Genomic DNA, 16,224 nt, shown 5'->3' on the forward strand with positions numbered 1-16,224 from the left:
GCAGTCAAGGCAAATGTTGTAGCCTGCAGCTATTAAGATCGTTAACTCCACTCCGATGGCATACCCAGAAGCCGAGGCGTACAGCTGAATGTAAAGCAGCCTGTGTTTTGTATAAGGCTATCCTTCCTAAATGATTAAACTAGGCCTAATGTCTAGAGTGTACTAGTATAGGCTAATTGTTAGGCCCGAATTGTCTCAACTCACAACTATCCAGGTCCAATGAATGATGATAAACTCCAATGCAGCAGGGTAATTTCAGATGACATTTCAGCCCCACTCTGTAAGATTGAACCCACCGTGGTAAACAAAAAAATACTCAATTTTAGGAAAATGCTCAATTTCATGGTCATTTTAGTGTCACAGAGTAATTTGGGTAATAATACATTTTTATTAACCATTGACAGCAATATATCGATATCACCAGTATCTTTGGTTGTCTGCAGATTAAAACAAAATGATACATTTGGCTAACTCATTAAAAGTAACTAACATGGAGGAAGAAAGAAAATAGTGTTGTGTCAGTGGAGATTTTGTTCTCTGACAAGCAAGGGCACGAAAGGGGTGGTGTTGTATGTGATGTCCCAGACATCCTGCAAGACAAGCCTGTGCCAGCCAGATACATTCCAGTAGGACTACGTGGGGGCACTGCAATAAACGCTTTTCATAAATATATAAAGCAGGGCTGCGTAGATGCCTCCTCTGAACTAGGCCTATGTCAAATTAAAGATGCTGGTGTTTGGAGAACAAGAGAGGGTGACATGAAATCAGATTGTGAGCTGCATGACAGACCTGGGTCAAAAGTCTGGTGCACATGATTTAGCTTGAAGTTTGCAATTTTAGGTCTATTCCATTAGCTCCATTGTACCAGGCAAATTATATGTCCTGCTGAAGTATTTCACAGTACAGTATTTGACCCAGGACTACCTCATCATGGCCCGCTTCTCAGTCTTGGGTGCAGAGCAGCCTTTCACTAACTAGCCATCAGCACCACCTAGAGTAAATAGACTGACACACACCAAGGACCATAGCTAATAACAGTATTTCTCACTCTGCAAACCTCTAGAGATTCTTGGTCACATCACAGATGAATATTGGTTATGCTGCGGCAGGATATACTGTAAGTTGCTATACTGTAATATACTAATGACTAACTGTAAGTTATACTGGATAAGAGCGTCTGCTAAATTACTAAAATGTAAATGTAAAATGATATACAGTGCCTTGCAAAAGTATTCATCCCCCTTTGCGTTTTTCCTATTTTGCTGTATTACAACCTGTAATTTAAATAGATTTTTATTTGGATTTCATTTAATGGACATACACAAAATAGTCAAAATTGGTGAAGTGACTTGTTTCAAATAAATAACGGAAAAGTGGTGCGTGCATATGTATTCACCCCCTTTGCTATGAAGCCCCTAAATAAGATCTGGTGCAACCAATTACCTTCAGAAGTCGCATCATTAGTTAAATAAAGTCCACCTGTGTGCAATCTAAGTGTCACATGATCTGTCACATGATCTCAGTATATATACACCTGTTCTGAAAGGCCCCAGAGTCTGCAACACCACTAAGCAAGGGGCACCACCAAGCAAGCGGCACCCTGAAGACCAAGGAGCTCTCCAAACAGGTCAGGGACAAAGTTGCGGAGAAGTACAGATCAGGGTTGGGTTATGAAAAAATATCAGAAACTTTCAACATCCCACGGAGCACTGTTAAATCCATTATTTAAAAATGGAAAGAATATGGCACCACAACAAACCTGCCAAGAGAGGGCCGCCCACCAAAACTCACGGACCAGGTAAGGAGGGCATTAATCAGAGAGGCAACAAAGAGACCAAAGATAACCCTGAAGGAGCTGCAAAGCTCCACAGCGGAGATTGGAGTATCTGTCCATAGGACCACTTTAAGCCGTACACTCCACAGAGCTGGGCTTTACGGAATAGTGGCCAGAAAAAAGCCATTGCTTAAAGAAAAAAATAAGCAAACACGTTTGGTGTTCACCAAAAGGCATGTGGGAGACTCCCCAAACATACGGAAGAAGGTACTCTGGTCAGATGAGACTAAAATTGAGCTTTTTGGCCATCAAGGAAAACGCTATGTCTGGCGCAAACCCAACACCTCTTATCACCCCGAGAACACCATCCCCACAGTGAAGCATGGTGGTTGCAGCATCATGCTGTGGGGATGTTTTTCATCGGCAGGGACTGGGAAACTGGTCAGAATTGAAGGAATGATGGATGGCGCTAAATACAGGGAAATTCTTGAGGGAAACCTGTTTCAGTCTTCCAGAGATTTAAGACTGGGACGGTTCACCTTCCAGCAGGACAATGATCCTAAGCATACTGCTAACGCAACACTCGAGTGGTTTAAGGGGAAACATTTAAATGTCTTGGAATGGCCTAGTCAAAGCCCAGACCTCAATCCAACTGAGAATCTGTGGTATGACTTAAAGATTGCTGTACACCAGCGGAACCCATCCAACTTGAAGGAGCTGGAGCAGTTTTTCCTTGAAGAATGGGCAAAAATCCCAGTGGCTAGATGTGCCAAGCTTATAGAGACATACCCCAAGAGACTTGCAGCTGTTATTGCTGCAAAAGGTGCCTCTACAAAGTATTGACTTTGGGGGGGTGAATAGTTATGCACGCTCAAGTTCTGTTTTTTTGTCTTATTTCTTATTTGTTTCCCCCAAAAAATATTTTGCATCTTCAAAGTGGTAGGCATGTTGTGTAAATCAAATGATACAAACCCCCAAAAAATCCATTTAAATTCCAGGTTGTAAGGCAACAAAATAGGAAAAATGCCAAGGGGGGTGAATACTTTCGCAAGCCACTGTAGCTATGCCCCTTGTAATTGTATCATTTTAAATTTTTAAATTTTAGTCATTTAGCAGACGCTCTTATCCAGAGCGACTTACAGGAGCTATTAGGGTTAAGTGCCTTGCTCAAGGGCACATCGACAGATTTTTCACCTAGTCGGCTCGGGGATTAGAACCAGCGACCTTTCGGTTATTATTTTATGTTGTGGGAGGTTGGGGTGAGGGTAGCGGATTAAACTCAACGATTTTCAATGGAGTTGAGCGGCGACTAGTGTGGGTGGACTGGAGCTCAGACTTCACATAAAATGAAGTTATCAAAAACGACTGATTTAAGCACCAAAAGAATAGCCCACAATTACACACATTGTTCTGGTAAAATTACAGTGGCATATCCCATCCCTAAGTTTTCCGAACCATATCTCACTCTGCCTCCAAGGTGTCTTAATGTAACCGTGATTGCGTTCGGACCCCAGTGCAGCTAAGTGTAAACCAGCTTAACAGTATGTCGGGATCTTCTGGCAAGGGTGAGAGGTGAAGAGGGTTTTCTTTGAATGAAATTTGTTTGCTGGTAATAGCTAGCTATGATATTTTCCTAGCTAGAGCTCTGTAGTTAACAACACTATTCCCTAACAAACCTATAATTTATTTTAGTCTAGCAAGCAAAGTCGAATTGGTGAAGACAGCCAGCTGCTAACACTAGTTAGCTAGCTACCAGTTAACTAGCCTAGCTAGATAGACACAGTCAATTTCATCGTAACATTAGACAGACAGCTATCAAAATAAAGTATGGCATGACTCTATAGCCAACTGTAATTGTATGATGTGTTTAAATTGGTCCAAATGTCCTAATTTCACAACTTACCTAGCTAACTAGCTAATCAACTTGGTACCTAGCTAGCTCGAGTTCACGTCTTTTAGAATTCGTGCCTCGCATTGCATGCGGGGATGGAAAACTATTCTGTTTTTGATAGACAGAGCGATGTTAAACGTCAACAAGTGTCAGCAACAGCGCTTTCCCCTCCACGTCCTATTTAGCTAAATACGAAAAGGTTAAACTATTTAGATCAGAGCTAACGAGACGAGTTTATTTGCTACGGAGAATTCAACAGACACTGGCAGTGGACGATGCCGCTGATGTAAACAGAACCACAGTATCAGCTTCAGGGTGTGTATTCATTACGCCGATTCTGTTGCAAAAATCTTCTTATATGAAAGCAAACCGAACGAAACGGGCCGGGACCTACCTGAATTTGTCAAATAGAAACTCGTTTTCGTTGCAAAACGTTTTCCGTTTGGAGTAAACGGTTTCACGCTGCAAAACGTTTAGCAACAGACGAAACGTTTTGCAACAGAATCGGCGTAATGAATAAACCCCAGATGTGGCATCGTGGGGATGTTCGCACTCGCTTAGGTCTGATCATACAAATGTTTATATCAATATGTAGCTGGTGTAACATAAGACACACAGCCAGCTTTATATTTGTTTATATGACTTATAGAAACCTTGCCATCCCCTAAGTGGAATAGTTATGCAAAGTTATTTTAATTTAGGAAATATGTTCCCAAGTATTCCCACATCATAATACATTTGATCATATACAAATGTAAGCAAGGTTAGAAATTATTATGTTTTAGTCAAATATTATATCTGTTTGGGCTTCTTACAGTCAACCTGCAGTCTACAAATTATTTGTAATTATGTTCCGGCCCCCTTGACCATCCGCTCAAGAATGAATCGGCCTGCGGCTGAATCTAGTTGATGATCCCTGCAGTAGGCTATTTGTTTGCAGGCAAGCTAATGTGTTGTTTCGGTACTTCTTGGTTTTAGTATGATGTAGGTGTGGACCAAGGCAGTCCTGCAGCCCTGATGCCTCGGCCATCTCTGGGGGCTGAGCAGAGACAGCCAGGACGACCTGTGAAAATGACTCCTGCACGGACGCCCAGCAGTCTCCTGCCTGTTCCAGCTGTGGGAAGACTGGGGGGGACTGGGAGACCTTCAGGACTACCTCAGCCATCTAGACTACTGGTGCTGGGTCCTCCACTGGTTGTTGTCTTCATCGTGCCCTTCTTCATTGTGTTCTCTACCTCTCCATCCTCTTCCTGCACGTCTACAAGCATAAGAACGAACTGCAAGACGCCTACTCTAACAACCTGTGTGAGTGGCGCCAGGAAGACCTTGGCCAAACTGTGGGAGGGGCAAGCCACCATATGGCATGGTGAGTGTTTGCCTTGGCAAGGTTAGATTGAAATGCTGTTATTTGATGGTCTTGCCAGGCAGCTCATGCTCCATGCTCCAAACTAGCCTTCGTGTCGCCCAGTGTTAATTTAGTCAACAATAACTATGACTAAAAATATTCGTCAACAACCTATTTTTCATGATGAAAATGAATGATAACGAGACGATATGAACAAAAACAAAAACTATTACAAATTACTTTTCATTTTAGTTGACGAAAATGATTCACTTACACATCAAATCACTGAGCGTACAAAACATTAAGGACACCTGCTCTTTCCATGAGCAGGTGAATCCAAGTGGAAGCTATGATCCCTTATAGATGTCACTTGTTAAATCCACTTCAATCAGTGTAGATGAAGGGGAGGAGACCGGTTTAAGAAGGATTGTTAAACCTTGAGACATTTGAGACATGGATTGTGTATGTGTGCCATTCAGAGGGTGAATGGGCAAGACAAAATATTTAAGTGCCTTTGAACGGGGTATGGTAGTAGGTGCCAGGCGCACAAGTTTGAGTGTGTCAAGAACTGCAACGCTGCTAGGTTTCCTGTGTGTATCAACAATGGTCCACCACCCAAAGGACATCCAGCCAACTTGACACAACTGTGGGAAGCATTGGAGCCAACATGGGCCAGCATCCCTGTGGAACGCTTTCGACACCTTGTAGAGTCCATGCCCTGACAAATTGAGGCTGTTCTGAGGGCGAAAGGGGGCTGCAACTCAATATTAGGAACGTGTTCCTAATGTTTTGTACACTCAGTGTATGTTTCGTGTTATTATTGGACAATCAAATCATGACTGTAGTAAAGTTGAATATGATCATGAATGTGGTAACGTAGAATTTATCTGCATATTTATCTGTATATTATCTGAGAAAAAGTGAGCCCCTGGTAAAGGACCTGAATGTATATATATTTTAACCATATTTGTTTTATTTTATGTGTAGCTACAAGTCTATTCTGTACCTCTATGCCCATTGCCCTCTCAATCTCTGGTGACTAGGTACCTCTGACTAACACAAGGGGTCATCAGTGTACTACTTTTAAAGCCCAAGCATGGCCACACAATTATGTTTCATGTCTTTCTCTGGTCTCTAATTTGGTTCAATCTATGCTCAAAATAAGCTGTTCTGGTGTTTGGTGTAGCTAAAAATGCTTTAAGTGTAGCCTTTTAGCCCAGTAGCTCTTAGTAAAATAAAATGTCACACTGTTGTTTACTGGGGAAGAGTGGGTTGAGCTGAGTTCACTGCAGACTGGTTGTTATTTCTTATGCCCTTGACCAGCAGGTAGTAATCCAAAAATCTTGCTTATGTCTGCACGGTTCTCGGTTAACTATGGAAGGAAGGGGATAGTGGAGAATGACTGGCCACCGAGAGCAGTCACATGATGTTGGTCACTGCTGTGACTCAACTAGGTGTGTGTGTGTGTGGGGGGGAGGGAGGGAGAGAAAGACAAGGATGTGTTACAAGGATATATGTTGGTATCGTTGAAAAAGTAATATACCTAGTCCTTACCACATGTGTGATGCGTATCCCATTGCAGTACCAAATAGTTTCCAACTTTTTCCAACAGGAGGCAGTATTAGTCTATTAGACAGAGACATTCTGCATCTGCTGACAGATTAACACATTTGGGTAAAGCTTTCTTGTAACTCTGGTGGCATGACATTTCTGGGCATATGCACTTGTGATTAGGTCATAAATATCCATACACAGAAAAGGAATGGTTCATTCATCATGTACTGTTATTCATTGGGGGGGGGGGGGGGGGGGGGGTTATGCAGGGAAGGTCATTCGAGCAGGAAGTATGTAGCCGGCCATTAGCTGATTGTGTGTTAGTAAACATTTCCTTCCCCTGTTTCACCAAGTTCAGTCACTTAAGAGTGTGTGATGTTATTAGATTTGCCCCCAGCAGGGTATCCCATAGGAGAATAATTATAATTTAAATTCCTTGTTTGGGTTTTCTTATCCTGACTAAAGCATGGCTCCAACATGCAGGGAAGGTCATTCGAGCAGGAAGTATGTAGCCGGCCATTAGCTGATTGTGTGTTAGTAAACATTTCCTTCCCCTGTTTCACCAAGTTCAGTCACTTAAGAGTGTGTGATGTTATTAGATTTGCCCCCAGCAGGGTATCCCATAGGAGAATAATTATAATTTAAATTCCTTGTTTGGGTTTTCTTATCCTGACTAAAGCATGGCTCCAACATGCAGGGAAGGTCATTCGAGCAGGAAGTATGTAGCCGGCCATTAGCTGATTGTGTGTTAGTAAACATTTCCTTCCCGTTTCACCAAGTTCAGTCACTTAAGAGTGTGTGATGTTATTAGATTTGCCCCCAGCAGGGTATCCCATAGGAGAATAATTATAATTTAAATTCCTTGTTTGGGTTTTCTTATCCTGACTAAAGCATGGCTCCAACATTGTTTCCTTTCCCACCACACACTTCCCCTTCCCTGATTAATACAAGCAAGAAGTAGACAGAGAAGCGGGGGGGCATGTATACTGAACATCTATCTTGTATGATACTGTATCATGACATTATGGCCTCAATGTAAATCTCCCTGATTGGTTGAGTAGGAAAGGTACATTGAGCAAAATGCACCAGCTGTAAAAAGAAACAACGAATCGTACAACCCATTTGGACCATTGTGCTCAGAAGAATACTTCTCTGATTGGATGTCTGCCCGTATGCCATTCTAAAATAGATGACTGTAATAGAACCCAGAACCAAATCTTGCGTGTGCTGGCTAATAGAAGATGAATAGAAGAATTCAGATGTACATGGATTGGAGACACTGGCTATATTGCATGTCATAACAATGCATTGTTATGTATTTCCTTGGTGACCGTCATCTATTTGTTTGTCCATGTTTGTGTTTATATTTGATCCTCTGTCTGGTCTGTGTTTAAAATTCCAGACATGTCAATGGTCGCTAAAAGCATCAGCCATAACAGTTTACTTAGCCTATCACTGGCGCCTCCACAACTTCCTAGGAAGAGAAGAGGGACAACAGAGGAGCATCAGGATGTACAATTCTGTCCCTCTAAATAAACAATTGCAACATACCATACCGAAAAAGAGGACAAATAACTTGGACATATAAACATCACAGGAGAGAGCTATTATGCAAATATTTGTTCAGTGACAAAAAAAAGGCATTGTTCAGTCGGACCGTTTTGGAGAGGTGTACTTGGGAATCTCAGAACTTCTGGTCTTCAAGAGTTCAGGTCCAGACGGAGTCACAGAAGGGACCTTGTGTACTCCCTCTAAAGCCCAGCCTGGGGATGGAAATAGCTCTGATATTACTCTCCTTATGACCCTGTAGACTGCTGCAACCACTAAACAAACATGTTATCCCTCACCTCTAGGTGGCAATAGTGCCAAAAGGTAATTTTGAAGGCAACCACATATGCTTCATTCAAGTCGTTCTGAGGGCATCTTTTGTTTAGCAGGATATGAGATGTTATGTCCATATTTCTCTTACTCTCCCTTCTCTGGGATATGCTTCTAGTTTTAACCTACAAAAATTTGAATCTGGTTAAATAAAGTTTATTGTCATTGTTGCACACCATTTTGACCTATTGTAATATATTCTTGTTATTTTCGGTTGTGTGATGTTCGACAAGCTGAAGAAGGTTGGAATAGCTGATTTGATTACACGGTAACACATTGTGACATTATCTTGCCCTTTAACTTTGATCACTGGCAGAGCTGGCAGCACCAGAAACCTAAATGTTTACATTATTACACAGTGGTTTCAAGGTCACCTTCCCCACTCCTTACCAGAAGCACCATGACACAGTTGAACAGTGCGGCTTGTACAGTAAATGTACGTGTACTACACATCCGAGGCTTTTCATAGTGAAACATCTCTCCCTGTCACCCCCCTCTCTCTCATCGCTCTTATTCTTTCTCTCTCTCTCCCCGATTTCTCACTCTCTATATCGTCATTGTACCTCTGTTAGTTATTCTGTCCCTCACTCACGTCTTTAACGCTCTGTCTCCCATGTCTCTCCCCGTTGGTCTTTCAACCTCTCTCACCCCTATTTCAAGTGATCATGTAACATATAAAAGGTCCCATTCAGTTGCTATGTCCATTCCCTCTTACTGATCTCATCTCCAACATTTAATGGCTTTTTCAACTGCTGCACCCTTTTTTCCAGACACCAGACCCCAATTTTCACATTCTTTTTTTGGCTGCTGTTTTGGACCAGATGACAAGAGTGCTGATTCAGAACTGTTGATTGTAGTTATACCCTGGCCCCCCGTCAGAGGTAGAGGGTACTTTTTTCTCACCAACATTTGTTTTCTTGCACGGTAACATATACTGAGCTGATGGAGCACTGAGCCAACACAGCCTCGTCTGCAGGGACACCAACCACTACGTTCGCGGCAGTGATGTATACCCGAGCCACAAAAAACACTAAGGTCTTACAGAGGTTGTCCTTATGTTGTTGCAGCCCTGACTTAATCTTCAAGGGCCTGCATGGAAAATATCTCTCCCTATAGTCCCAGATAAATATATTGGAGTCACATACACTACATGACCTGCTCGTCAAACATCTCATTCCAAAATCATGGGCATTAATAAGGAGTTGGTCCCCCCTTTGCTGCTATAATAACCTCCACTCTTCTGGGAAGGCTTTCCACTAGATGTTGGAGCATTGCTGCGGGGACTTGCTTCTATTCAGCCACAAGAGCATTAGTGAGGTCGGGCACTGATGTTGGGCGATTAGACCTGGCTCGCAGTCTGCGTTCCAATTCATCCCAAAGGTGTTCGATGGGGTTGAGGTCAGGGCTCTGTGCAGGCCAGTCAAGTTCTTCCACACCAATCTCGACAAACCATTTCTGTATGGACCTCGCTTTGTGCACGGGGGAATTGTCATGCTGAAACAGGAAAGGGCCTTCCCCAAACTGTTGCCACAAAGTTGGAAGCACAGAATCATCACCACTCCTGCTGACGCTTGACATTGCGCATGGTGATCTTAGGCTTGTGTGCGGCTGCTCGGCCATGGAAACCCATTTCATGAAGCTCCCAACGAACAGTTATTGTGCTGACATTGCTTCCAGAGGCAGTTTGGAACTCGGTAGTGAGTGTTGCAACCGAGGACAGATGGTCCTGTTCTGTGACCTTGTGTGGCCTACCACTTCGCGGCTGAACCGTTGTTGCTCCTAGATGTTTCCACTTCACAATAACAGCACTTACAGTTGACCGGGGCAGCTCTAGCAGGGCAGAAATTTGACAACCTGACGACATACTTTTGTATATGTAGTGTATTTTGTGTGAAAAAGGTCTGCATTATGTAATGGCTAGTTTTCTCTCCCACATGTACAGTTTGGCGTAAATGTACACGTTTTTTGTTGGCTGTATCTCTTCTTACTATGCGCCCCTGCCGTAACCCTTGCCCTCTCTCTTGTAAAGGCAATGTTTGCTAGAGGCGAATCCAAACTTCCACTTCAAATTTTCACTTAGTCATGCATTTATGTCAATATTAGACTAACTTGAAATTCGATTCACCCCTTAGGGGAGTGCAGTGTTGTAATTGTGAATGATTGAATCTGAGAAATGTTATAGAATTTTGATCACCCACATTTAGGCACCACACATACTGTGGGTAATAAGTGATGCCTTTTCTATATGATCTACATTGATAGGCCACAGAATGAAAATATTAATTGACCTTCCAGACCAAAATGCATCAACATCATTCCAGTGTACAATGACTCTTACCTGTAAGGAAGTGAACTTCATATACCAGTAACATCATTTAGTTGTGTAAGTGGCATATTCTCCAGAAAATGAGCAGGGATGGGCAAAAATTACAAAATACAATTACAAAATACTATAAAGATCAATGTATCAAAATAAACTACAAAATACTTGTATTTTAATTAAATACATTACTAAATACATTTTGTAATGTATTTAATTAAAATACAAGTATTTTGTATTTTAAAATACAAAAATACATTTGCAAGTAGCCGGTCGAACAGCAACAACATTCTCAGTAACAGTTTACATAAACTATTTATTTGCTATGACTGTGATGTTGTTGTTAATCTATCTTAGTTGAATGCACTGACTGTAAGTCACTCTGGAAAAGAGTGTCTGCTAAATGACCAAAATGGAAATGTATATTTGAAAATTAACAACTGCAAAGTACACTGGGTATTATTGTTGGCCTTGTTTCAGGGCGGAGCTCATTAGAATAATACTCAGCATGCTTTGCAATTGTTAATTTTTACATATACATTTATATTTTGTTCATTTAGCAGATGCTCCTATCACACCATATTGCCATCAGACTTTTGATACCAATGCAGTATGAAAGGGAGCCCAAAAAAGTGAACTGCTATAAAAAATGGTATAGAAAAGTATTTTGTATGAAAATACAAATTCCAGCTCTCTAAAGTATATTTTTACAAAATACATTAGAGTGTAGTTCAGCCCAATGTAATTCAAATGACAAAATACTTAGAAGTAATTTAAATGCATATTTAAAATACATGTAAGAGAAAATTAGTAATCACTCTGTCTCTCCCTCTGCCATATTTCTAGCTTCTCCCAATACGTACATGTTCTACACTGTGGATTTAGAACTTCAAACACATTGTTTCCCCTCTGATGTATGCCAAAGTCCCAGATACTGTCCCAGTTCTCCACCAGAGCGACATTATGCAACCGACAATCTGTACCCCCACGTCCCCAAACACATCTTCCTTTTAATCAAACTTTTTGATCTCATCTCTTTCATCTCTGGTCAACATCCTCCATTCAAATATCACCTCTGATATAGAAAATTGGCACACAGGGAAATGGCTGCATAGAATAGGTCTGTTTCTGTAACTGAAGTACTGAAGTTGATTTATTATGATCTGCCTCTCTGTCCATTATTAAGACGTACAGTAATACGATTGAGAAGGATCTCAGGATAGCACTGAGGTGATGGTAGGCTCTGCTGCTTTGAAGTTGCAGAAGCAGTCATCAGGGCCTTGATGCACCACAAGCCTCAGGAAGCTGCCAGTCAGGGCTATATATAGAGTCTAGGAGTCAATATTGTAGGTCAGGTCAGTGGCTAACAACTGCAGTCCTTCAGGGCCCAGCGCAGCCTGGTTTTATGGGTGCTCTCTAGAGCCTGCTAGAGCTATGTGAGGCACAGGGTCATATGTGGATGTCCAGCTGTGAATGTAAGAATTTTGTTGAGCTTTTTTTGCTACTGTATCTATTGGGCTCATTAGTTGGGCTTCAGCTGTGATTGTGTGTGTGTGTAGGAGCAAATTAAATGTGCAAATGTTTAACATTTCACATAAAAGTGTTATACTGTAAATTATAGTGATTTGTTTGTTCACTGTCAAGCTGTTTTATGACACATTTTACGGCTGCAGTCGACTGATTTCTACGAAACGTGTTACTGTTTTTTTTTAATGGGGTATGGCTGAAATGGATCTTTAGATTTTATGACATTTAGAACAGGCAGATGAACATTTTCATTGGTGTTGTTCCTGTTTATAGATCTAAATCATGCTGGTAATCTTTACACTCATCTTTCTGACACATTTATTTGTGGTAAACTTCAACTCAGCTTCTCCACATAGGGTGTGGTTGTGATCTATCCATCTCACTATACTACGTTACATCTAGTAAGTTGGACTGCATCACCACCCCTCCTGTCATTGGGTACAAAGAGTACCCTATCTCATCCACTGTGCCCCTCAGATGGATCCACCCAAACACGCTACGGGTACAGGGTCATGCTCTTCGCGTGCCCACTCAGACAGATCAGATGTAGAGCATCTTGGCACTGGTGACTATATCCAGCTCTGGTAAGACTAAATGCAGCTGGAGAAACACTGAGGCTGTTGGACCATCAATCAAACCACTCAGCAGGGGGCCAACGCCTGCATGAAACAGAACAGGGTTGACAGTGTCAAGTGTCATAGTACTACTTTGCATGTTATAACAGATGGCACGTCATCCTTAATTCACTGTTATATATGACAATAAGACAGTTCTCATCAATTGACTTCTTACTCCCAGTAATTGAGCTCAAACATACTGTAGCAACCATAGGGCTTCCCTGACGCCTACTGATGATGTAACAGCTTTAGATGAAGACATGATGGGTACTTACAGGGAGGAAAGTAGGACATTAATTCACAAATAAGGCAGACAGAGAGCACAGAGAGCCAGCCAGTTTGGACTGGGGGCACTGGAAGTTAGTCATGGACCAGTGGCCTGAAAAAATGGAGGGAGCCATTTGGAGGGTGAATAATAAGGCATTTCCCTGCTCCAATAGGAAAACACACAGACCTTTTCTGTGCTTCCTCTCCTCTCTGCCTGACAGGCTTTTGTACAAAAAAATACCCAAACTGAGCACAGACAATACATTTGGCAGGATTTGATGGATGACTCTTTTACATAATCAGAATGGGATGGATTTATCCACCAAATTTACTTTGTAACACACATCTCTTAATTCAAACCATATTTGGTAAGAAGATTTGTTATTATTCCAACCTTGGTTGTATTGGTTGATAGATTCATATTTACCCAGTGCTGGCTCATGATACATGAGTTGTATTTTTATTTAGTTGATTTGAATAGGCACTGCTACAGTACATTTCATCTGTATATTACCCCTAATAGCACAATGTTCCAGCAAATAGAGCTTCAGTAAAGAACATAGAGGACATTTAGAGAATGTTAGGTGCATGATGGTATGCAGATGTCCCTTCTGACGTGCATTGAATGTTGTATAGGGTATTCAGTACAGTACAGTAAATCTCCTCCTGAGTTTCAACAGGGCATGGGCCACATAGGCACATAATGTCCTATTGTTCTACATCAGGGTGCAGCTTTGATATTGTCTTTACCCTCCTTTAGGTATTACATTATGTAAAGACCCACATAATCCCAATTTGTATTCAAACTAGATTTAAGGTCTGATTAAATAATGGATTAGAATCTTCTCAAAATAAAATAAAATAAAAACCAAGCCACCAGTATGTGGTTGCCAAAAGGTTTGGTGCATATTCTGACAATTTATGATGCACTTTGATGAACTTTGATGTGTTTAACTGTTGAATATATTCATGTTTTGCAAATGGATAGCTGGTAGATTACATTATTATTACCTTTTTCACCAAGCATATTTTTTGTCAAGCGCTAATAGATCATTAAACATTGAGAAATATAAAGTTGGTGCTGCAGGAAGTGGTGGACTGATGCCCTTGGTTATCCGTAGAGCGGAACAGGGGTGAAGAACCTTTATAAATCTGGGAACTCTGCCATATTTGTTCACTGCATTGAGACCAATAATGCCAGACTACAGGTATGGTCAAACGTGTAGGAATCAGACAAGGAGAGCATGTAAAATGAACTGATGCTCCAGCCTACTGTATTGCGCACACACACACACACACACACAGTGAAAGGAGTTGACTTCCAGGTCACAGTGTGGGGTCAATAGAATCAACAACGTAATATCTGTTGCTGATGTAATAAACAGGCTCACTGCTTATTAGGGTTCTTCACGCAAACAACTACGACAAACTAAAATGTCATTCTCTGATACCGTCTCGTTGCATGTTTTCCACACACAACAAATGTCTCTGGTCTGTAAATTACTTTCAGCATCCCTTTGGACAAATCCTGCGTCCATGGTTTTGTCACAGTCATGTGGAGATGAACTTCAGGAACGTTTTACTATTTATCCCACACTCTCACGCAAAAGTTGAATGGACTGCAGAGAATTCAGAGTGAAAGTGGCTTTGTCAAAGAAAGACAGACTCTCAATAAGAGTCTGAGGGAGAGAGAGGCTGCAATTTCAAGCTTCATTGGCATCTGAATGAAAACCGTTCCAACAGGTTTCGAGCTGTCCGTATAACTTTTGGGCCCACAGCGGAAAACTGTCCAACTGTGAACTATTGATATTCCATTCATGTCCTTGTGAGTTTGTCCCAAGGGTAACTCTGGTAACAGTTGCATAACTAGAATAGACCCACAGTTAAGTAATTAGAAAATGCTACTACACTGCTGAGAAAATGTTTGCTTGTTACACTTGTTTCAAGCAAATGTAACTGATGTTGTCCCACCACTTTTACAATCAAGGAAGCACTCTCAATTGCATTTGGCATATGTGCTAGGCTAGAAGTGATGGAAAATCAGTATGTTTATCCTGTGCTCTCCCCTGAGCCAGCCAGCTAAAAGGGGATGGACATGGGTTTTTGGAAAATATCCAATGTTCCCTGTCTATTTACTCCGGTTTTCTGTTGGCGTTGAGGAAGTGAGCACACACTGAGTTTGGCTCCTAAGAATAAGAATGGTGAGAAGAATATTAAATACCAATGTACCACAGTCTGGAACTCCTGCCAACTTTCTTTGAATGTTTGCATACATCACATGTATTGCAATCAGGAAAACCACCCTTACCCTCGCACCCCCACCATGTCTGTTTTCAGAACCAACACTGATCCTGGTTGGTTGGCTGATTTTATTTATTTTTTGACACCAATCCATAATAAGAGATTAACGTGTTGTCATGGCTACCAAACCCTCCGAACCACAGAATGGAATAAGATTACAGTTGACCATGGTTCCTATCTATGCACAAGGGCTCCTCCTAAACTAAAGCACCATTGAATCGTGAAAAGACTAGATTGAGGCCGTTGAATATGTGGTCTGAATGCTAAAATCTACCTTTTGTATTCTAGCCTTTGTCTGGTGGGTCCAATGTGGTTCCAAAGGAAAGCTAGTGATGCATTGGTGGCGAACCTGAATGACACTTGTCTGGCGACACTAGGGAGGATGGACGGAACTCTCAATTTATTAATAAAACGTACGCTGGCTGCAACTACTGTATAGAAAATACTCTAGAAAACAGTAGCCATGTATTTGGGGGTAAACTGGAGGAAATTATGTATGTCACTTCAGGCATTCCTTCTGTGCCCATTCTGTCAGGATTGGGCACATACAAACAGTGAGTAGCTTTGCCTTGTTATTTCCATGCCCATGGCATACCCTGATCTGCATCCCACATACAGTATACTTGGCACAGTGTCCCCACTCCGCCCCCTCCCCCTCCCCCTCCCCTCCCCCCTCGGGTTCCTGTATCCCCCATTGGAAGGAAGCAGAACCAGAGCCAGCTCCAGGGACCAGACAGACAAGTTGTGGGG

This window comes from Coregonus lavaretus, assembly GCF_964263955.1.
Source record: "Coregonus lavaretus genome assembly, chromosome: 2".
In the NCBI taxonomy this organism is placed as follows: Eukaryota; Metazoa; Chordata; class Actinopteri; order Salmoniformes; family Salmonidae; genus Coregonus; species Coregonus lavaretus.